This window comes from Manis pentadactyla, chromosome 17 (assembly GCF_030020395.1).
Source record: "Manis pentadactyla isolate mManPen7 chromosome 17, mManPen7.hap1, whole genome shotgun sequence".
NCBI lineage: Eukaryota > Metazoa > Chordata > Mammalia > Pholidota > Manidae > Manis > Manis pentadactyla.
This window is the reverse complement of record NC_080035.1, coordinates 59,601,257-59,626,815: the sequence shown is the minus strand read 5'-3', so window position 1 is coordinate 59,626,815 and position 25,559 is coordinate 59,601,257. Positions and strand designations below refer to the sequence as shown.

Here is a 25,559-nt window from a genome sequence, read left to right as displayed (position 1 = left end):
CTCTTTTATCATATATTAATTGACCACATATGCTTGGGTTTATATCTGGGCTTTCTATTCTGTTCTATTGATCTATGGGTCTGTTCTTGTGCCAGTGCCAAATTGTTTTGATTACTGTGGCTTTGTACCAGAGCTGGAAGTGGGAAAGCATAATCTCCCCAGCTTATTATTATTCTTGCTTCTCAGGATTGCTTTGGCGATTCGGAGTCTTTTGTGGTTCCATATGAATTTTAGAACTATTTGTTCTAGTTTGTTCAAGAGTGCTATTGGTATTTTGATAGGAATTGCATTGAATTGCCATCTTTAGACAAGATGGCCATTTTGACAATATTAATTTTTCCTATACATGAGCATGGTATGTATTTCCATTTATGGTGTCTTCTTTAATTTCTATCATGAGTGTCTTATAGTTTTCAGCATATAGGTCTTTCATGTCCTTGGTTAAATTTATTCCTATGTATTTTTTTTGATGCAATTGTAAATGGAGTTTTTTTTCTGATTTCTCTTTCTGCTAGTTAACCATTAGTATATATGAATGCAACAGATTTTTGGGTATTAATTTTATATTCTGCAACTTTGCTGAATTCAGTTATTAGTTCTATTAGTTTTGAAGTGAATTCCTTAGGGATTTTTATGTACAATATCATGTCATCTGCACAGTGACAGTTTAACTTCTTCCTTACCACTCTGGATGCCTTTTATTTTTTTATGTTGTCTGATTTCTATAGCTAGGATCTCCAGTACTATGATGAATAGAAGTGCAGAGAGTGGGCATCCTTGCCTTGTTCTTGATCTTAGAGTAAAAACTGTGAACTTTCATAGTTAAGTATGATGTTGGCTGTGGGTTTGTCATATATGGCCTTTAATGTTAAGGTACTTGTCTTCTATACCCATTTTGTTGAGAGTTTTTATATGAATGGATGCTGAATTTTGTCAAAAGCTTTTTCAGCATCTATGGAGATGATCATGTGGATTTTGTCCTTCTTTTTGTTGATGTGGTGGATGATATTGATGGATTTTTGAATACTGTACCATCCTTACATTCCTGGAATAAATCCTACTTGATCATGATGGATGACCTTTTTGATGTATTTTTGAATTTGGTTTGCTAATATTTTGTTGAGTATTTTTGCATCTATGTTCATCAGGGACATTGGTCTTTAATTTTTTTGTTTCATAGTGTATGCCTCGTTTTGGTATTAGAGTGATGCTGGCATCACAGAATGAGTTTATAAGTATTCTCTCCTCTTCCACTTTTTGGGAAACTTGAAGGAGGATGGTATTAGGTTTTCTCTAAATATCTAATAAAATTCAGCAGTGAAGCCATCTGGTATGGGAGTTTTTTCTTAGGCAGTTTTTTTATTACCAATTCAATTTCTGGTAATTGGTCCATTCTGATTTTCTGTTTCTTCCTTGGTCAGTCTTGGAAGGCTGTATTTTTCTAGAGAGTTGTCCATTTCTTCTAGGTTATCCAATTTTCTAGCATATAATTTTTCACAGTATTCTTTAATAATTCTTTGTAGTTTCATGATGTCCATAGTGACTTTTCCTCTCATTTCTGATTCTGTTTATGTGTGTATACTCTTCTTTTCTTGATAAGTCTAGCTAAGGGTTTACCTATTTTATTTTCTCCAAGAACCAGCTCCTAGTTTTATTGCTTCTTTCTATTATTTTATTCTTCTCAATTTTATTTATTTTGGCTCTGATCTTTATTATGTCCCTCCTCCTACTGACTTTGAGCCTCATTTGTTCTTCTCTTTCTACTTTCATTAATTGTGAGTTTAGACTGTTCATTTGGGATTGTTCTTCTTTCTTGACATAAACCTGTACTGCAGTATACTTTCCTCATAGAACTGCCTTTCCTGCATCCCACATGTTTTGGGTTGTTGAGCTGTTGTTTTCATTTGTCTCCTTATATTGTTTGATTGCTGTTTTAACTTAGTCATTGATTCATTGACTATTTAGGAGCATTTTATTAAGCTTCCATGTGTTTGTGGGCTTTTTTTCTTTGCATACTTTATTTCTAGTTTCATACCTTTGTGGTATGAGAAGCTAGTTGGTACAATTTCAATCTTTTTTAATTTGCTGAGGCTCTTTTTGTGGCCTAGCATGTGATTTATTCTGGAAAACATTTCATCTACACTTGAGAAGAATGTGTATCCTGCTGCTTTTGGGTGGAGTGTTCTGTAGATGTCCGTTAGGTCCATTTGTTCTAATGCATTGTTCATTGCTTCTGTCTGCTTAATTTCTGTCTGGTTGATCTGTTTTTTGGAATGAGTGTAGTGTTGAAGTCTCCCAAAATGAATGCTCCTATGCTGGGTGCATAGGTATTTATGATGGTCATATTCTCTTGTTGAATTGACTGCTTTATCATTATGTAATGGCCTTCTTTGTCTCATTACTTCCTTTGTGTTGAAATTTATTTTATCTGATACAAGTACTGCAAGTCCTGCTTTTTTCTCCATATTAGTTGCATGAAATATCTTTTTCCATCCCTTCGCTTTAACCAGTGTATGTTTTTGGGATTGAAGCGGGTCTCTTGTAGGCAGCATATAGATGGGTCTTGTTTTTTAATCCATTCTGTAACTTTGTCTTTTGATTGGTACATTCAGTCGTTTACATTTAAGGTGATTATCGATAGATATGTATTTATTGTTTTTACAGGCTTTATATTTATGGTTACCAAAGGTTGAAGGGCAGCTTCCTTATTATCTATCAGTCTAACTTAACTTCCTTATTATGCTATTTCAAACAAAATCTAAAGGTTCTTTTTTTTAATGCCTTGTTCTTCTTCCTCCTCTACTCTTTATATACTAGGTGTCACATTCTGCATTCTGTATATCCCTTGACTGACTTTTTGGGTAGGTGATTTAATTTTGCATTTGCTTAGTAACTAATTGGTCTACTTTACTGTGATTTTCTCTGGTGACTGCTCTTCAGTCTTAGGAGCACTTCCATATAGAGCATTCCTTTTAAAATACACTGTAGAGACAGTTTGTGGGAGGTGAATTCCCTCAACTTTTGCTTATCTGGAAATTGTTTAACCCGTACTTCAAATTTAAATGATAATGTTTCAGAGTAGAGCATTCTTGGTTGGAGGCCCTTCTGTTTCATGGCATTAAATATATCATCCCACTTCCTTCTGGCCTGTAAGGTTTCTGCTGAGAAGTCCGATGATAACTGATGGGATTTCCTTTGTACGTCACCTGTTTTCTCTCTCTAGCTGCTTTTAATATTCTGTCCATGTCCTTGATCTTCACCATTTTAATTATACGTCTTGGTTTCATCTTCCAAGGGTCCCTTGTGTTACGAGATCTGTGCAATTCCATGACTTGAGAGACTATTTCCTTCCCCAGATTGGGGAAGTTTTCAGCAATTCTTTCCTCAAAGAGACTTTCTAGCCCTTTTTCTCTCTTCTTTTCTTCTTCTAGTACCCCTACAATGCAAATAGTGTTCTATTTGGGTTGGCTTCACTGTTCTCTTATTATTCTTTCATTCTGAGAGATTCTTTTTCTCCCTGTGCCTCAGCTTCATTTTCCTGTTCTTTGATTTCTGTTTCATTTACCGTCTCCTCTACCTCATCTAATCTACTTTTAAATCCCTCCATTTTATGTTTCATTTCAGATACTGTATTTTTCAAAATTTCAATCTCTTGAAGTCCTCCCTGAGATCTTGAATATTTTTCTGTAACACTGTAAGCATGTTTATGATTTTTATTTTGAAATCTTAGCAAGAAGATTGGTGACTTGTTTCATTTAGACCTCTTTCTTGCATCTGCTGAATTTTTGTTTGTACAAAATTTTTTTGCCATTTCATTTTTCTAGTGATTCTTATGGAATAACTTTGCATAGACAGCACCCCCTAGAGCACAGAAGCTTTACTCTCTCAAGCTGCCAATCACGTGAAGCAATGGCAGAGGCCACAGGTGAGCAGCACCAGCACAGACCTGGAGGAAAGAGCTCTTTTCTGCTTCCGGGCTGCAGTGCCTGCCTCCACTGCCAGGTCTAGTGGGCCGAACATGCAGGGAGGAGCCTCATGGTTACACCCCTGTAGCTGCCATAAGCAGGGCTGCCATCCAGCTGGCCTGGCATGATGGCAGGTGCAGCAGGTGTGCAGGCCAGTGCCTGCTGGGAAGGAGTGGCAGGCTACATCACAGTGGGGGACCTCAGGGTTGTATTGCCAGCCATGAGGATGGTGCATCTGAAGCTCCTAAGAGTTCCCAACCTGCTGGGCTATGTGTGCCAGGACAATTTTGTCCACCTGTCCTTTCCTGAGCAGCAAATTCTGTGTAATCTTTGCCCCTTTAACACCCCTCTCACTGTTAGGAAGTGTTTCAAAGTGCCTGCCTTTCTTTTGTCCCAGAGCAGATGGCTGTGCATACCTATTCTCCACAAGCAACTGGAATCTTAATCTCTCCAGTATTCTGCCTGTCTTTGCTTTCCAGACCCACTAGTCTCCAGAGCACCACGTAATGTGGGTTCATGCTCCCAGAGGAGATCTCCAGGGGTGGGTGTTTAGCAATCCTGAGTTTCTACTCCTCCCTTCTGTTTCTCTTCCTCCTACCTGTGAGTTGGGGTCGGGAGTTGGGTTCCAGCAGATCACAGGTTTGTTACTTTATCCTTTTCTGTGAGGTGTTCCCTTTTCCCCACATATAGCAGTCTATTCTGCAGTCTTCAGGTTGCTCTTTCAGTATTAGTTCTATTTGCTGTATTTTCATGTTTTATGTGGTTTTGGGAGGAGGTTTCTGCCTAACTTCTCACATTGCCATCTTTTTTTCTCCCAAGATTTTTAATAGTTGTGATCACTCCCTACTTTCAGAAACACTTTTCTCCACTTGTTTTGGGGAAACAATGTTACACTTCCCTCTTATTTCCCCATCAGACTATTTATTCCTTGTCTTATTTTCCTGGTCACTTCCTATATTTTATGTATAAATGATACTCTTTTTTCATTTTCTATATGCCATTTATGAAAATGAACTATCTTTGCAACTACAATATGAAAGCAAAGCTTATTCTTATATGTTATATACAACAGAATATAGAAGTGTGTATAAATGGTTATTTAATAAGTATATTAGTTAATGCTATGAATACGTTTACAATATTTTCATGAATATATCCAGTACTAAAGAGTTCTTTATAATTGTTTTTTCTTTAAAGAGTCACTTATGTCTTATGGACATAAATCAAGTCACCTACATCCTTTAGACATATCTTAGTATAATTTTCTGAGTGTATCATTGGATCTCTGAAGCTTCTAGAGTTCACAGATGTGCATGAGAACCTTCAAAAAGGAAATGTATGGTGGTGGGACAAATTTAGGTTTTGCCATCAGAAAGACCTGTTGTATTCATACTTCCTCAAATTTCTTCATACATAAATCCAGAGAAATAACGTGGCTGCACTGAATCCGATTATCAGTAGCTAAAAAATGGCCATTACAGTAACTAGTAAGGATTCTGTCAATAATAGAGGTAATATTTGCAAAGGAAGCATTCAGCACATGAGATATCAAAAGTCAATCACTATTAATACCATTCATCATTCATCACTGGTGTTTTAAAGAAAAGTTCAGGTAGCAATTAGCTAGGTCACTAGTGGCAGGAACAAGATGGCAACCAGACATGAATCTATCCAGTGATCTTTTAAATATACCACAGGTTCTAAGGCACGCCCAGTCCACCTAGAGGTAATCATACTGTCATTGGGAGTGCTATAAATTATCTTCTTTTTTGAGGGCCTACTCAATGTCTGTGCACCCACTCACTTTCTCTGTACCCTTGAACAAGAAAATAAACCTCTTTTTAGTCTTAGTTTCCTCATAGGTAAAATCAAGTTAATAGCCATGTTGTGGTGAAGATTAAATTATTCAATTCATGTAAAGTGGTTAGTATAGTATTTGGGAAATATTGTGTGCTCAACAAATGTTAGCTAATATTCTCCTTGTTCTTATTATGTGTTGGGTTCTATACCATGTGCCTTATGTATACTGTCATTAATTCTCACAGATGTTCTGTGGAAAAGTAATTTTTTCCCCATTTCAGGATGAGAAAATTGAGGCATAAAGAGGCTGAGTGTTTTACTCAGGGGCATATAGCTAATCAATGACAGAGCTGAGGTTTGAAACGATATGTATTATTTTTTTCTATTTATCTGTACTATCAGCCTGTGCTAATAAATTGTCTAGATAACTTGTCGCTATTATGAATGTCACTACTCAGAGCCCTTTAGAGCGATTTTTTTTTAACTTTTGTGATCATATATCTTTTTTAGTATTTGAAAATATATATATCCATTCTTGAGGTTTAGGAAATATTAAGTGAAGATGCTACCTCATTCCATCTTCATTTTCACACACAACCACAGCTTATAAACTTGGCATTATGATTCCATTTTGCCGAAGAGGACCTGAGACAGATGAATTAAGTGACTTTCCCAAGGTTACATGGTAGTTATAAATGAAAATATCTGTAAAAGCTAGTTTAATTTCTTATTATCAAACACTTTACAAACTCTGTCCATACATTAACTCGTGTCATATTTTAATGAACCTGTCAAAGGATGATTGACACTTTACAGAGGAAAAGCTAGGGTATAAGGTACTATATATCTCGCTCATCATCACACATCAGTTACATGACAGAATCAAGACTCAAATCTGAGTTTGTCTAATTTAAATGCCCTTGCTTTTACAGTTTTATAATATTGCTTCCTGCTTAAGTCTGTGAACAAGTGTTCAGATATGACTCAGATGGTCATGCAGTCTACCCCAAAGATGAGCTAATTCTTGCTTGGAAAATTTTAGGGACTGATACTAACCTCCAGCCTCCTGAGTCATAAACTAACTTCAGTATGGTCCCCACAGAAAGTCTGATTTAGAACACCTCTCCCTCTTAATGGACCTTCCAAGAGTCAATTGTATATGGCCTGCCAAGTACTTAAATGAATTAACTTGCTAGGTGAAGTTATTTTCTAATGTCAAGGTGTTCTGGAGGAGGAAATGAGGTAGAAAATGATAATGCTTAACCCTTGCATAAAATCTGTCACAGTGACATTAGACCCTATCTTAGAGCAATGTTTCAAAGATATGGGTTTAGAGATTAAGCAAAATATTGCCACTTACTGTTCTTTCCATGGAAAATAAAAGTGATAGATAAGTTTTGTTTTTAAGGGCAAAGGAGAGAAATATAAGAAGAGAGAGAAAATACTTCATAGTCATAGTTACGCATACCAGAATGAATCTTTACAAAGAGGAAACTTCTTAAATTTGAGAATGCAGGCACCGAAAGGCTGGTTGCAATCTCAAGACATTTAGTGAGGCCATTAATTTACTATTTCATAATTCCTTATTGATGAAATCATTGTATAAATTTGTTAGGCACCATAAGTATAAAAAAATATATACTCTAATGGGATTTTATTAGCTCAAATGCTTGAGCAATGGTGGCCTCTCTATAAGTGTTTTATTTCCTTTTCTACAAAAGTAGTTGTTCTGATAGATACACATCAAAATGGTAAATTGCAGTCTCTTTCTTTAGGAACCTTTTCTCTAACTTCTCTGTGTATCCCACCTCAATTTATATTAAATCAATTCCACTTTCTCTGAAGCAGAGTTTGCTAAAAGCACTCAGGGAAGAATCAACTTGTAAAATGAAGGGAGCCATTCATTACTTTCAAGTGTAAGTACAAATAGCATTGAGAGAATGCACTCAATTAGGTGTAAAACGTGAACCCACACATGGCTAAAGCTCATCTTCAGATTAGCAAAACAATTTTTTTTTGCAGGAAGGGGGAGTATCAGTATTTCTTTCCCAAGTGCAATGAACCATGTACATCCAACTAGACTTTAAAATATATCCAAGGAAGGGAATCTTAGAAAATCAGTATGATATTATGTCATAAGAATATCTACATGTTACGTGAAGGTAAGTAAACAAAAGGCAAAAATGTTAAAGTGGAAGTCAAAACTCATAGAGGTGTCTTTTTTGAAGCAAATTCATCATATACTACAAAGGCATTATAAGGAAATTGCACGTATAGAGCAATTATGAGCAAGTTCTTACAGGAAGTGGGAGAACAGACTTTTTGAGTGTGTCATGAATCCACAGAACATATTCCTGTGCCCAAATCCTTAAGAATTAAGAAGAGAAATATTCCCTTGTTCTTCCCCTTTCCAATGCTATTCCAACTTAGTTGCCTCTAGGTTGGGGTAGGACCCAGATATGCAGGCTGTATGACACCTGCCAGCAATTTCTGGGATACAGCCATGACAATCACATCACCTGCTTGACCCTCCAATGGCTCTAGGCTCTGGTAGAGGCACAATTCTAGATACTAGCTGGAACTGCAACTCTAGTCCTTACCTCTCAGAAAAATATATCACGATATGAAGATCAGTTGGTATTTTTGTAGAGATAGCATTAGGTTTACTGCAATTATTTTCATTTTTAAAAAAATCAGTTTATTAGAAAAAACAAATTATTTTCAACATGATTATTTTCAGGAACCTATTTTCAAAAAATTTGTTGAAACTGTTTTCTACACACTCTTTTGATGGATGCCAACAATTATAGGTTAGCCCCAAAGTTAACTATTATTCACCTGTTTGTTAACTATCTGAGGCTGTTATTCAAAGTCTTTAATGACTGAAAGTTTAAATATTTTTCTCTTCCAGTCCTCAGTATTACAGTGAATAAATAGAAATCCTTCTTGGGTCCACAATTTCATCCTATTTTACAACCTGTGGCTATGAAGCTCTCAAGTATAGAAAGGATTTATTTATTTAATAGCTAATGTTCTATTTATGGCCTTTCATTCACTGTTCAAATGTGAAAATACTGGATTTAAGATAAACTCAGTTACAAGGCTAGCTTTGAAAAGACTGATAGTATGTTCTGAGAAGAACTTATGTAAAATATAAAAATGATCCTTTCATTGTTATCAGTCTTTTGGTTGCTGTGTTTTATTTTTAATAGACATCTTTTTTAAAAGATCCGAAAATGTAACATTTAGGAAAGAAATAAAACTTCCGGTTCAGGAAAAAGTAGATTATTTATAATTGAAAGTCTTTGTAAGTATCTTTTGATGTAGATTAATTACATTTATTTCAAAACTATTTATTAGTCCTTTCCAGTTGCTTTTATTTGTGGAAGTATTGATTTACATATTTGTCACCTAGCACATTTATTCTTCACCAGAACAAACAATAAGCATGAGACTGAGATTAAATATTCTATTAATTTTTCAATTAAAGCTTATGTCTGTCAAGATGAACATTTCTTAAAAACCTTTGAAACAAAACTTAAAATATTTCCAACCAATTCACACAGGCTAATGTTTCCAGTTCTAACACTCCTTTCAAAATAAATTTTCAACTCTGCTCTTCATTTACATTTGCTTACTAAGCCACAGGTTCCCAGACGGTGTTCCCTTCATGTACATCATTACCACAGAAATTTCATGCCCTTTAAAGCTGGACAAGATGTACATCTCAATCCTATCCAATCCTTTCTTTATGAATGAATAACTCAGGACACAGGGTATCACTATAGCACCGTGCTTACCACTTACTAGTAGAGAGGACTTGTAGTTCTTCAACCCATGTGTTAATCTTTTCTAATTTCACAGTGTGAGAAGTAATTCCATAAGAAACACTGTATGGACAATAAGCCTTTCTTGAGTTAGCAGTTGGGTATAGGCATATATATATATGTATTGATTTGTAAGTGAAAAAAAATGAATGTATGAATGAATGAGCGAAGGTATCTGGATTTAAGCAGAGAAGGGAAATTGCATTTGCACGGAGAACAGAAATACTCTTCTAAAAGCAGCATTAAAAGACAGGCCTGATCTACTTCACTGTGAAATATCTTAACTGAAATGAGATTTCTATCCCAATAACAACTGTCTCCTTGGTTCTTTAAAATGTCAAATCAAATTTCCCAGAAGGTGTTTTGTGTGTTTCCTTTGCACCAGAGCACTTTTCCTTCTATGCCCTCTTGATTTTGGTATAGTTACTTAATTCTAAGTATCTAACCTTGTAATCTAATCTCCACATGGTATCTTAACTGTTAATTGTATTAATTGCTTTTTGATAAGTATCTTGCTTGATGAACAATTTCCACTCTTCAGTTTGATAGAAATGAAGCATTTTTCTACTAATACAAAAAGATCTGATATATAATCTTATTTTTGGTCAAGTCTTAACTTAATCTAAAGCATAACTCAGACCAGTGCTGGTTTTCCATAGAGGTAAAAATTAAAACGCACAGTTTTTTTAAAAAGAAAATGCCATTCTTTAAAAATTCTCACTTTCTTGCTACCATGATGGAAATAAATAAATGCCATTCACATGCAAAAACAAGTTTAATACTGGTTTAATACATAAAACTTTTGAATCTGAAAAAGCCAGGGTCAAGTTCAAGTTCAACATACTCTCTGTGTGACCTCAATCAAGTTACTTGACTTCAGTTCATCAATGTGTAAGACAGTTTAATTTTTTTCAAAGGGTTGTGAAAATCAAGTGAAAAAATGAAGCCCCGTCCTTGCCAGGGAATTAATGACTATGAAAACTATTTTTATTGTTTGCCAAAAACCATAGTTAAATTGTAAATATATTAATGGGAGAATTAACATATTAGTAATCAGAAACACAATAAACCATATCCATTTATTATTTTTCAATCTCATAGCAAAGACCCTGGTGGTTTTTGATGGTCTGCATGAGGGTCGGGAAAGTAGGAAAGACAAACAGGCCCCACAGTCACTTCATGTTAGATCCTGTCAAGAGACTCCCATTAAGTCTCCCGAGACCGAAAAGGTGATAGGTTTCAAAAATTTCACCTGCATAATAATGCAGTTTGGTGAAGGCAGACCGACCTGAACATAGTTATTCCTTTATATATCCCAAAGGATTATTATCAAGGTAAAACTTTGTTGAATAGTAGAAAGAGGATATCTAAGACTATTAATAATCCAAGATTATTATCAAGGGTAGAAAAAGAGAAGAGATATCCTATAGAAAAATGATTCTTACAGAAAGGGGACACCCTATAAAAATGTGAGTCTTGCCCCATTACTTAAGGGCTAAATTCAATGTAAATTCAATAATGGTACTAGGTAAGACACACTTTAAATATTTGTCCAAGGGTTAGTATGTACTTAAAAATATAGTAGTATTTTTTATCTGTATGGCTTCTTTAATTACTCATATGCTTTTTTTTCAGTAGGTGTATATAAGATGCATTACATGACTGATTTGCCACAAGATATTCCACTTCAGACTGATGCTGTGTATTAAATGGAGACAATCTCAATTACTAATTGATTGTATAAAAACTCAGAGGACCCTTGAAGGAGTACAAGAATTACCTTTTCTTCTTAGGAAAAAACTCAGTATGACTGTGGAATACTTTTTGCTAGGTCTATATCAGATTCATACATCAAATGACACTAAAACAATGTATATTCTAAAACCAAAGGCTGTGTATCAAGGCAGGTTTTATGTATTCAATTCATTATTTTTTCCAAGGTTGGACCACCACAAATATGCCTTTGATGACAACATTCCTTCAGTGCTCCCTACGCAGCCACACTCCCTAGCTGGGAACTGAGTAGCTAATTCAGCTTGCTTCTCATCTACTTTTTGAAACTGTTTATCTCTATTTCTGCAGAGAAAAGCTCTGGAATACATTGACTTGTGTTACTCATTTCATCTTGAAGATGATCTATGTCTGCCTTTATTAGAGTCTCTCGGACTCTTCCTGGATGGTCTGACTCTTCTGTAACATCATCCCTGCCTTTCTTTCTTCCCCACCTCTCTCTCTCAATCTCCTCCTTCCCTTCAGGCATCACTCATTCACTTTTTGATGAGATATCTTATACACAAAAAACTACAGAAAATAATTTGTGCATTATTCATCATACATGTTGTGAACCAAACATTATTATAAATATCATGGAAGCCCTCCACTTATCCCTCCTCCCTCTCACTTACCCAGAGGTCACTACAGTTCTGAATTTATTTCAGAGCATGAAGAAAAATTCTTGCCCTGTGTTGGCTCTGGCATACTGGACACTGGCATGAGCAGCCCCCAAACCCTGCTGTGAATGGTTTGCTGTTATTGCTGGGATTACAATGTGTGGATGGCCTTCAGCTATGAGCCCTTTCACGGCATTGCTGGGCTGCACCTGGACACTTGTGAGGTTGGAGGGCAGGAAGGTTATAAAAGCCTGGACATTTCCACTTGATGAGGAATGACTGAAGGATCACTCCACTTGTGGAGCAATTTGTGAGAACGGCCTCACAGTTTAGCTTCACCTTCATCCCAATTTCTCAGTGTTGGACTCAGGCCCTTTATTTCCATGTTGGATGAAAGTACCAATGAGAGGCATTATGCTTCATTCCTTTCATGTCACCCTTTGGTTATGATCCTTTAAGTTTTTATTGTAATGCTTTAGAGCCATGCAGTCCAATAGCTACATGTTGTTACTAACCACTTGAAATATGCTGTGAGCACATATGAAAAAGAATGCAAAACACCTCTTCTATGGTTTCTTAAAATTTTGACAATTTGACATTAATATTTTTATTGAGTTAAATGAAATGTATTATTATATTCATTTCATCTGTTTCTCACCAAGTTTTTTTAAATATGGCTACTAGAAAGTTTAATATTGAAGAAATTCTTATTTGTTGAATTTCTTTTTGTGTGAATGGGTGTAAAACTTTCATCAGATGCTTTTTCTGCATCTATGAGATGCTCTTTTATTTCCTTGCATTAATGAGTTAATGTGGTGAGTTACATTGACAGATTTTTCTAAGGGTCAGCTATTCTTGACCTCGAGTGATTCAACCCAACGTAATCATATATTTTTTAAAAATGTAACACAGGATTGGTTTGCTAATATTTCATTAGGACTAATGACTCTGCTAATTGATGCCACTGACATGTAACTTTCTTTCTCGTTCTGTCTTTGTCAGGTGTCAGTCGATAACACTAGCCCAGTAATATGAGAAGTGAGTCTGATGAATTTGATAGACTTGTTTTGTCTCAAGAGTCAATGTCTTAAATAGTCATAGGACCATTAATAGTTTTCAATTTACTTGTATCAGTTTTGCTAATCTCAACTCTTATCTTTATTATTTATTTTCTCCTACACTCTTTGAGAGAATCTCTTACCTTTTGGAGAACTTCTTAATCTAAAAACAGCCCATTTCTTCTTTTCTAGTATATGCATCTTTGCTAGAATTTTTCTCTCATTAACACCTTATATGAATACCAATTAAACTTTCAAATTCTTTTGTTTTTGTTTAATTGTACTTTCTGATATGTGTTGCCAGATCTTTGACACATTTTGCTATGTATTTAAAATTCTGATCATATGAGATATCTTCAATTAACTATTTACTACTTGTAATAATAGCATTATGGTTAGAGAATGTGGTAAATATTCTATTATGTGCCTAAATTATACAACTTGACAAATGCTCTCTGGCCTTATTGGTTGTTGTCTTAATATTTTAGTAAAATATTTTTTTTAACTCCCAGAGTTAGTTATTTTTTTATTTATTATTGTCTTAAGTCAGTGTTTACTTATATAGTCTCATATTTTTTATTGGTAATACAGTTTATTTTAATCACATTCATGTTTATAGGCATGATTGGAAAATTCTATCATATTAATTTCTAAAAGGACTAATCCTGTTTTTTTCCACTGACTTTTACTCAAGCTAGATATTTTCACCTCTTGTTTTTATAATTTTGGATGGAGGCTCTTGCTTGCTGGGTCTTTATCTCTGGGATTCCTCTGTGCCATGTACTGAGATCCTCTCACTGGACAGGTATCTGTGTTAGCTTATGTCTGCTGTCCTGAATGTTACATATTTTTATACTAATTGCTCTGCTGAAAATTCCTTGGAGTACTCAGGTACTATAAACTCCAACTCCACAGTCAACCCTGGAGTAATACATTTTTGAGAGGGGTATTATATTTCATATCATCTTTTGCACCTGGAGCAGGACAGACAAGTTTTCTGCTTTCTCCCTGTCCAGCTAGCAGATTTTTTTTTTTTTAGGAACTAGTTCATTATTTCACACCATTATATCTAGCAACCAGTTACAATTCCCTTCCCTCCTAAAAGCCCTTCCCCTCATCCTCACTCTGAGAAGCTTCGAATCTTCAAACATCCTGAAAACAGCCAAATGGAGAGAGCCACTTTAACACTGTTTTTACAGCTTCCTTTTCATGTCTGTACTTTGGAGATAGTCCTTATTTTTGTGCCAGCTCATTTAATCCCTTAAAGGGTTGTTTATTTTACTTTATCCAACATCTTTCAGTTATTTTATTACAGTACATAGTCTGTCCTTTGGACAAACCTTACTTTGCTGATTCTCATTCCATCCACTATTCTTACTCATCTTTAAACACCAGAACCATAGCACTGTTTCTCTAAAGGTTTCCAATACGGCTCCTAGGATAGGATAGTTAACTCTTTGTACCCCACTGGCTAGGCCAGAGGACCCAGCCATTGGTCAAACATCTGGTCATCACTGTGAAGATATTTTTACAGGAGATGAACATTCACATCAGTGGACTTGGAGCAAACAGATTATTCTCCAAGGTGCAGATGGACTTCATCCAATCAGTAGAAAATCTTAAGAAAACCACTGATGTCCCCTGAGGAAGAGGGAACTGTGCTAGCTGACTGCCTTTGGACTCAAATGGCAACCTCAGCTTTTCTCTGGGTCTCCCGTCTGACGGCCCGCCCTGAAGAGTTTAGATCTGCCAACCTCCGCAATCAGTCATGTGAGCCAATTACTTAAAATCAGTCTCTCTATTTTTCTATCTCTGTTTCTCCAGAGACTTTCCCTACTTCTGACTAACACAGCTCCACTTGGCATTCAGCTTTCTTCTCTTGCATTCGTCAGACCATAGAATGAGAGTGGAAGGTACCTATGCCCTCCACAATTCCTCTGTTTAACATTTCCTATCTCGGTACACTGCCTCGGGTCATAAAACTCCAAAGCCCATGAACCAAACAACTGTTCAAGCCAGTTGTCTTAATTCCACCTCCCCAATTCTCACACAATATTCTATACTTTCCAGTCTGCTTTATCTTTCACTTTTGCTGACTTTCTCCACTGTAACTGGCCTAAGCCTTTTTTAATAGATGTTATTTAAAAAAATGTTTTATAAGGCCATTAATTGTTAAGCAGTGGGAGTGGTAAACTCAGTTTTATTTGATATGAATAATACCAGACAGAATTATCCAAGCCCAAAAATATAGTAAAAAAAAAAATTTAATTTGGATAAATTGCAGGTAATCTACAAAAACATTGGTATTCCTTATATAGACAGAACAACATATTCTGTTTCTTTTGGGATATTTCACAACTGTTTTACAGCCCCTTTTAATTCCCTTTTTTCATGACTGATCTTATTTGTATTTAAAGGCAATTTCATTTATAGTTTTTAAATTAATTGTTAATAAAAATAGATTCCAATACAGGTTTAGGTGTCCTTGTAGTGTCCGATTCTTTTATGATAATTATAATACATAAATGTTATTTTAACTTAGTTTTTTAGGTGCAACTCTATTTTCCGTGAAAAGTATCTGTATTATAAGCCACCAAACGTTGACTCTATTTCTGTGTCTTGGTGTGTGACATTTGACAGCTATTTTCAGTACAACTATTTCAGTGGCATAGAAATAATTATTAGAGAGACGAAGTTTTTAGTTAATAATTTAACTTGTTTTCTTGCCTGTCCTTAAAAAAAACTTAAATTCCCACCAGCGATTCTTATGTACCAAATGGTGTTTATATCAGGTTGTATATATGGTTACCATTAACAAGCTACGGTGGTTAACTTGTATTTCCCAATATATATTCAGGGGCTGAAGATTTCAAGTTAGATTACTCATGATTTAAGAGTAATTAAAAATCTTTTTCATTTCCAGCTGGTCATCCAAGATTGTCTCATCTTCAATGCTGATTTCTTAAATAAAAGGTAAATGCTAGAACAGTTTGGGTTATATATCTTTTATAAAATCTGACAATTGTTTAGAGAAACCTACTTCTTTCCTTGGCACAAGTCAAACTTCGTTTAAATTGTTTAAGTAACTGATGTGCAGAGATAAATGTGAAAAGACCATTAAACAAACTAGCTGTTTCTTTACAATGTAAAGAGAAGAAACATCAGGCCTTACTTATTTGCAAAACCTTACTATACCAGCAAATAACTTGTCTTCCAACTGTTTTTTTTTTTATGTTGCATAAGAAAGAATTCTAATTTCTGTTTCAAGCAATACCCAGTATATAGGGACCACCCCCCACCATCTATTTGCAGAAAGATTTTAAAAGAAAGAAAGAAAAACTTCCCGACAAAATCGTTCTTTGCATCCTCGAAGCACCTTAACACTAAAAGCCATGGTGGTTCCATCAATGTAAAGTTAAGGTAGAACAGCACTTCTCAATCCATATGGCTTAATCCATTTTTGTGAATCTGCCAAATATATCAGCTTTTTACAATGTAACCAAGAAAAGGGGAGAAAAGTAAGTACCTTTTATTTGAAAACCAGTAACAGAACAGTGGGAGCTCTGTTTTTTCTCATTCTTACTTTGTAACTTGATGAGCTCTAAGAATTTGTCACGTTTTCACTGACTAAACACAGCCTAGAATATGCCTCGTTTTTCTTGAAGGGATTTGGTGAATAGTGAAGTTTCATTTTGAAAAGTAATTTGGAGATGGCATTTCATGTTTATCAAGCCAAACTAATCTATGAGATATTTGTCTGGGGGCCTTACTGTAAGAGACTGCCACATATGAACTTTAATATTATGTACATCTTTTTAGGATTATATTAGAGTCATAACATTTTAGAGCAGAAAAAGGACCACGGTGAATGATTTAATTCAACTCACAAAATTTAAATGAGGAAACTGAGGTCTGGAGAGGTTGAGTTAGGGTTGAGTGGGGCTGTTTAGGGACTCGAGGCCAGTCAGTGGAACAGCTGGGATAACATGTGGCAGCCCTTCTAGAAACCACTCTTGAATGAACAGATGAATGAAATAATGCCCCTGATTTAGAGTCCACTGTTCTTGTGCACTGGTTTCTTTTGTTTTCAGTATCCCACAGTGCCTCGTACAGAAATCATTTCCATATCAGCCTTCATTCTTCAGCAGAGTCTGATTACAACAAACAATGAATCAAAATCTACAACTTGGTTATATTCATAAGTTAAGGTTCTAATACATTTTACTTCCAAGTGTTACTTTTTAGTATTTTCAATATTTAGTAGCTCCTTGTTAGTGTTAGAAATACATGTGTCTTCAGTAGGTACACTTGTTTTGATAGTCCACATGAGCATTCATTTTTAAAATTCTTCCTTAAAATGTCCTAATTTTGTATTACCCTTTCCAATACAAGATCATATAGAAGGGAAATACACATTTATATGTATTTTTGAAATTGCTTATCACTTCTATACATACTGCAAATATAACAACTACAGTCCATTAAAAAAAACAAGGAAGAAAAGATGTCTTATTCTGGAAAAGGAAGATCTACATTCAGACACCGCATACAGCTATTACTGTTTTAGGAGTTTTCTCAAACATTGATATTTCTCAAACCATCAATATTCCTTATGTTTCACCATTTTTAATTCTTACTTTAAAGGGTCTTGACCAAGATGAGATGCAGAGACGTGTACTACTCCCATCAGCGCACATGAATACCATCACGACCACTACTAATATTACTTCTAATGTTACTACCACCATTTATTGAGCTCATACTACGAGCAGGCTCTGGTCTCTTTACATATAATAACATATTTAAGCATCACGGACATGCTATGAAGCAAGTATTATTTCTGTCTCTACTCTCCAGATGAAGAAGAAATCTGAAGTGCAGAGAGGTAAGTAATTTTGCAAAACGTTACACATCTGCTAAGCAGAAAAGTCAGGGTTCAAACTCTGGCAGACTGGCTGCTCTCTTGTCACCGTACTGGCGGGAGTTTGATCAGCAAAGTAGAACCACTGTGAGTGATACAGCGTAAGGAACACATGAGGATGATTAGCCCTTCTATCATGTCAGCTGGTTAAATAGTCTCTGTAAGGCGTTGCTTTTGCAAATAGTATTAGATCTGAAGTCAGCAGGGCCGAGATCAGAAAGGCACCATGGAAGGAGTGGAGAGCACGGGGAAACGGGCATTCACAGAACACCTGCGGCCGTGCTGCCTCTCACCGCCTTCCTCCTGAAGGTGCGGGTGACCAGCCGCATACGCAGGTGTCTCTCCTGCCCCCGGAGCTGCACACACGTGCTTATTCCAGGCTTTGCAGGATTGAAGGAGGACGTCGGGGAAACGGAACCCACAACATATACATATGTGTATATATGCACAGACACAGCGGAAATGTCGCACAGGCACTGACTCACGTGAATGTGCAGGCGGCGTGGCCGCTCCGTCCGCCATCCGCAAGCCGGGGACCTGGGAACCCCGCGGGAGGAACCCAGTGCAGGTCCGAAGGCCTAGGAACGCGCGGAGCCGAGGCTGTCGTCCAAGGCCCAAGAAACGGGGAGGGCAGGGGTGGCGGCGTGAAGCCCGGCGGCGTCTGAGGGCCGGAGAGCCAGCAGCACGGCGCCCGGGGGCGGGAAGTGGAGCCCGGCTCCCCCGGGGCAGCCAGCGCGCCCTCGCCCGCCGCGCGCCCAGCCCTGGGGCTCCGTGGGCGGAGGGGCGTCCGCCCCGCTGACGGCCGTCCTCGTGGCTCAGCCTTTCAGGTCAAAAGCTAACCTCTCCCAGGAACATCCCCACAGTCACACCCAGGCCGTCTGCCAGCTCTCCGGCCCCCTTGGTTCGGTCCAGTTGACCCAGAAAATTAAGCATCACAGAGGCGTTGTGGAGCCGCTCACAGCGGGCGCCGCCCGGCGGCCGCCACGTGCCAACCAGGCGGGCACAGGCCCGAGGGCGCAGCGGCCCGGGCTGATGGCCCCGTGCACGCCTCCCTCCAGGGAACGGCATTCTGGGAAATGTAGTCCCCAGTTACGTGGTTCCACCGAGTCCCTCACCCTGTCTGTTTGCTACGCTACCCTTGCCTTGATAAGCCAGACATTAAAATATCAGTAATTTTGTATAGTTTCATGTGAATGGAGGCATATGCTTTTATAACTGCAGTGTTTGTGACACAGGTTTCGCTCAAGAAAGGCTATATTTTCCATGCAAGAAAATGAGCTGGATAAGAAAACTGTGTGCCAGAATGAAGATAAATTACTGAAAAGGTAGGAAGATTTTGTGTTGTTGATTTCATAATGTTTCTGAGACAAAGAGGAAAATTATCTCTCAAGTTTTGTTAATCAGAATTATGACATCAGCTCTCATTTATATAGAATTGGACACTCATCAGTCATTTTCTGAAATGAAATGTAGTTCTATACGGTGGCTTACATTTAAACAAAACAGAAGATGGGTACCCAGCACAAGCTTCTGACTGGATACAATTAAAAATACGGGATAAAGCATAAAAACAAAATATGTTTCAGTGCAAAAATAGCCTGGTAAGAAACTGAAGAATACTCAGGTACCAAGAAATATGAGCAAACCACGAAATAGCCAGAAATGCAAGCAATAAAGTAACCATAAGTGAGATTTAGCAGAAACTAACCCTGAAGTCAGTAAGAGAAGGGATAAGAAGTGTGAATCTTGGCCATTTGTTACTCTTCAGGATAAATGTAGAAATAATCCTTTAAAATGTAATAATGTAATAATTATAATTACATACAAATTGGAGTGATTCCAAAACAGATTAGGCACCACTAAATAAATGTTTAGTGAATTGGAAAAGAGAACACAGAAATTATTTTAAAAAACGCAGAAAGTCAAATAGGTAGAAATTATGAGAGATAAAATATATTAAAGATAAAATGTAAAAAGAGTTAAAAGTATTTTAGAAGGAATAATAGAGAAAATGGTCATTATCAATATTTAACAGAAATTGACTAAAAGTTTTCTATAACTAAGGAAAGAATCCATCCCAACAATTACATTAGTAATTCTAGAGAACCAACCTAAGGCTTTGTTAATTTCATTCATTGTTTCTTTTATATTTTGTTCTGTTATTCTTTTAATTATGTCCTTTCATCTATATTCCAACAATTCTTTTCTCTTTTGTGGATCACTCCAGGAACATGCCCAGAATTTAATGAGTCATTTAAGATGCAGCCCTTCTCAATCTTCTATCTTTAGAAGATTCCCTTTTCATTCAAAGTGCTAACCAGACCTTCAAAACCCTACATAGTCCAGCCTTAGCTTGCCATCTCTCTGACCTCATTCCTTTAACTACTATCTTCTTGGCTTCCTTTACTCAGGCCATCCTGCCTAACTCACTGGTTGGTGAATTCTCCACTTAATTGCTGCCTCAGAACCTTTACTCTTAATGTTCTCTCTGCCTGAAAACCACTTCCCATCCATAAGCACCTGGAACTATTCTCACTTCCTTCATGTCTCCTAGCTTATTCTGTCTCATAGCACCCATCAACAAATAACATTAAATATTTGGATACTTATTATCAAAAGTTCATCTCCCCTCCTGTTTAATTGTCTCTTCGCATGAATAGGACATTTCTCATTGTATCCAACATTGTATTCTTAATGCCCAGGCAATTCTTGGCAATTATGATTCACTCGTATACATATTTAATAAATAAATGAACAACAGACAAATAAAGGAAAGTAATAGGTCTCAAAGGTTTTCAAACTGAAATCATTTTACTAACTGATTTCTCAAAATTGTAGACAACAATTTTCTTCAGTTACATTATATAAAGGCTGAACACAAGGGGAACACAGAGACAAATTAATGGCACTAAGGTTTAGTTTTTATAGTGACCTTTACAGAAGGTAATGGTAAAAATACAGAATGACACTTTTTCATTACCTTGAAGCTACCACTGCTCTGAACAATTTGTACATTAGGATTTATGCTTTTTAAATATCCCGTAAATTATAATTGTGGGTGAAAAAAATAGTCTCACTCTCTGTCTTTCAACTGAAATTTTGAGATAATTCCTGTTCTTTTACTTAATGAGTCACTAGGTCTGGATACACAGTTGAACTTAACATTTGCTTGACTGTAGAATTCAAGAATATTGATTTTGGCCTGTGTAATTTGTTCAATCCCTAGTGACTTCAGAGATTACTTAGTTACCATGATGATATCCACTCGTGCAGAAAAGAGATCAATAGGGCATTCCGGCCCATGATCCTCAGAGTTGAACTTCTGCCATTTTCCCCAAAGGACACACGTATCTGGAACTCATTTGCTCTTCATTACAACAAAGCTAAAGGTCCTTAGCCTTCAGGGACCTACTCAATATTAATTTGCTTAGTTAAGCTTTTATCTAACTGATGAGGTGGAAAAGAGAAATTGAATTGGTAGCAAATTCTAATACATATTCATATTGCTATACTACTGAACATATTCATAAATTTCTATTATAGGGTTTCCTTTTATTAGTTAAATTTAATGATGAATACTATTTCCTTAGAATCTGCTGTGAATGTATTTCCTTTTTCTAAAATTATATTTTTCAGATATCTTGTCCAGATTAAATAATGTAAAACTAGGTTATTAAGCATTCTGCAATTTCATGCATCTAAATATAATATGGTGTATGTTTAGTCATTTATCATAGTAAAAACCTAGTGGGTTTGAGATTGTTCTCAAAATAATGACAATGTTGCCCCCAAAACATAGTGTTATTATATACTTCACTCTATTTAAAAATACAATTAAGAGCCAAAGGATTATTATTTCAGTATAAAGAAAATATGTGGCCAAATAAGATTTTATTCAAATAACTCTTTATTAGATGTACAGGGAAATCAATTTAATTATAATTTATCTATTAAGTAAATGGAATTGGAAAAAATGGAATAGATTAAATTGTGGACTTCACAGGCAAAAATGTATTTGAGTGGGTTACTGGAATCTGAAATGTCATAACTCTAGAGAGAAAATTCTACTTGACTGGTTCCATTTTTTTTTTAAGTTTCGTAAATATTTTTTCAAGATACCTCAAAATAAATACTTCAAAGTAAATCTTTATGTGCTTTAAATATTAGAATTAACTTGCAGGGTGAAGCTCTCAATTTCTCTAGTCTATCAGTGATGTTTTGTAGATGATGGCTTTCCCCTATAGTATCTGTTCATGATTACTCAGCTGTCCAAAGATCTGTGCTGACTCCCCAACTAAGTAAAATCCAGGAAGGAGCCTGGAATTCCCAGAGAAATGATTCCATTTATGAAGCCAAAATGTATTGCTTTTTGCTGATGACATGGGATTTCATTCAATCTTACTGAATTATCATTTCCCAGTTATGTTTTCCTTTGATTTTATAGTTAGCCTAGAAACATAATAAGGCCATATTTTTTATTTAACATGAAATTCAAAGGGATGATCTTGCAATAAAGCCTTATCAAATCCAGTTAAAGTAAAACCTAAAGGCTTTCTGCTCAGCTATAAAACAAAACAAAACCAGAAAGAAAGAAAAACAAGCCTTGACGTACATGGGATGGCTATGTATTATTATTATTATTTTTTTTTTTTTGCCAACTCTTGGCAGAAAAGTCATGCCCAGAATATTGAAAATCTTGCATGGGACTAACATGCACCTAATAAATAATGGCAGAGCACTGGGCAAGCCTAGTGGTAAACATGACTGAATAATATTTACTTGACTGGGAACATTTGTGTGTCCTTTCTCCCAAGCAGAGTAACTCCTGTGACACAGCGGGCACCGTCGCAGTCTCACAGTCTGCAGTGCAGATGCCATCTGCAGGGCAGCTGAAAGTGGCTGACCCATCCTTTGTTGTGCCTATATAATATTATGCCTCAGTTAATAACTGAGAATTCGGGTTACAAAGAAGGATGAATTCCTCGGATGTCATTTTCTTTATTGTGGCTGAAGATCTGTGCCCCCACGCCCCACCAGGCTTTTCCTGAGTGACCTGTGTTTACCTTATGCCGGTGCCGCTTCCCACTGGGTTATTGATGTCCTTCTCTGCCCTGGAAGCCTGCGCTCTCAATACACTATGTTCGCCCCACACCGCAGGCACACACACAGGCTTTTGTTGTGCTGTAGGTGTAGGTGACGCTGAGTATCTCAGTTAAACTCTTCTTAGAGAAGCAGGAGAGGCAGACAGACATCTTCTCACACATTCTGCTTGCTCAGATAATACCTGAGAGCCCGTTCTGCACCCAGGGGAGGCAAAGAGTCATCCATTCTTGGCTAAGATCAGGAGCCCTTTTGTGTAACAGGAGATCTGCGGCTGAAGATGTCCCCCAAAGTGGGCAAACCGACATCAACTCAACAACAGCAGATGAAAACTGAAGTAATTAATTATTGGTGTTTCCTATCATATATAATGAGAAATACTGCTCTTGGTTTTGTCTAGACTTCATCGAGGTTTATCCAACTTGCCTAAAATCACACATCATCCTTTTTTTTCTCACACACATAAAATGAACTATCATAGTGGAAACTGACTACATGTTTCAGAAAAATTTAGATAGCATTACTGAATGCATGAAAACGTTATGTTCTGAAATGTGATTATCCATTTTTGTCATTTTCTCTGTATTATGCCCACCACAAACAAGACAGATTTAAGGATAACATAAGAAAGAGTATCTTCAAAATGGAGTTTCCCAGTTTCTGAAATTTTAGTCTTTACCATACCAGGTTAACATTTACTAGATATATGAATATTATGCATTACAATGCAAAAATAGAGCCAAAAATACTAATGAAATTTGGAGTTACACAGATATAGTGAAAGTAATGCCACTGATTGTATACAAAGCTGAGTATGAGACTAGTTTTCTGACCAAATATTGATGTCTCTATCTCTTTGGTGTTCAATTTCCTTATCTATAAAATAATTCAATTTAACTCTGTCAATTCTAAAGCCCTGTTTACCTGTAAAACATCCAACAAAATGCAACCAAGACAATATTTATAATACAATCAGAAAATAGAACCTAAAATTTAAGTTACTATTAAAAATTCGGGGATGGTTCATCATTTCCCTTCTTATGGGTGTTTCAGTTTCTAGAAATGGAATTCTAGATCAACTATCGATCTTCTTGTTGATAGTCAAGAGGTGATGTATTTTAAGACTGCAGAAGTTTTATGATCTGTACACATTGGTTCTGTACTTCATTAAAAATACTTAAATATTTTTACAAGTAGAGTGTATTCATTGTGAAGTTTATATTTTTATATCAATGGTTAACTCAGACTTGTTCTATAGATACAAAGTGGAAAACTGAATTGTTTCCCTTTTATATAACATTGAACAGCTGTGTCACACACAACCCTCACATGGGACTGTGAATAATTTGGTGACGAGCTTCCTTGATTTCCTGATTTCAACGGAGTTGTGTTAATACGTAGTTAAATTTTCCATCATTAAGACTCAGGAGTTGTGTGTAACTTCTATGTAATGTGTAATATATAACATTTTTCCAAGAAGCCTTTTAAGTGTTTGGGTGTTCATAAAAGGAATCTAATGCCTCTTCAGTCTTTAGAGTTCCATGACAATGTTTGTGGAGAGAGGGAATTAAAATAAGATACCATAGTATCATTTCCTTAGAAAGTAAACACTTAAGTTTTTACCAAAAGCTATAATAATCTACCATGATCGACTATAACCCTTGGCACTGGGTTACAGATATATTCTGTAAATATTTCTTATTTCTATGAGACATAATCAAATGAAAATAGTTTTGTAGGAAAATTATTATCTTGCAACAAATAACAACTTAATAAAGACACTTTCTTCTTTTTAAATATATCCATATCAAAATTACTTTTTAAAATTTATCTTCAAGTGGAAAAAAACAAAAGTATAATTAAAAGAAATGACCCAGTGTATTTTGCTAAATATGTAGAATATTTACTAAGTATACAGAATTGTTCATAGAATGTGAAACTAAATTATATATTTTGAGATAAAGATCGAGACAATACTAAATATATCATCTTAGAAAATGTTTTTTATGATATTAGATTGAATCTGATTTTATTATTAGATTAAATTTGAATTTGTTAGTCATTTGAACAGTTTTTAGTTAATTAGACACCTAGCATCAGTTTTTCTTTATATACATTTATGAAGAAACTTTATGCAAAATATGTTACATGTAAAACTACATATAAATACACTTATATGTAGTTTCATAAACTATATATATTATAACCTATTTTATAGATATTTATATACTGTGATTTCTATACTATAGTTTAAATTATTTGCATGATTAAATTTGATCTTTATAATATTATTTGAGTAACTTCATATATCTCTGAATTCCATTATCCTGGAGATTAATATTAATTATTATTCTATCACTTGGAATTTATGTGTCTTTTAGAAGTTTCACTACCTTGTTAATGATTTGCTGAATTCTACATTACAATTTCCTTAGAAAATTGAAGCTAGAAAGAGGGTAGAAAGGACACCTTAAGTAATATTCAATACCTTTCAAACG

At 35.9% G+C, this 25,559-nt stretch overlaps 1 long non-coding RNA gene across 1 annotated transcript; it reads left to right on the top strand.

Moving 5' to 3' along the window:
* The first annotated feature begins 15,960 nt into the window (after positions 1-15,960).
* Positions 15,961-24,229, top strand: LOC118916625 (uncharacterized). The gene is made up of 3 exons (XR_005026462.2): positions 15,961-16,013; positions 19,197-19,286; positions 23,239-24,229. It is a non-coding gene; the product is annotated as an uncharacterized LOC118916625 (long non-coding RNA).
* Positions 24,230-25,559: the final 1,330 nt, after the last annotated feature.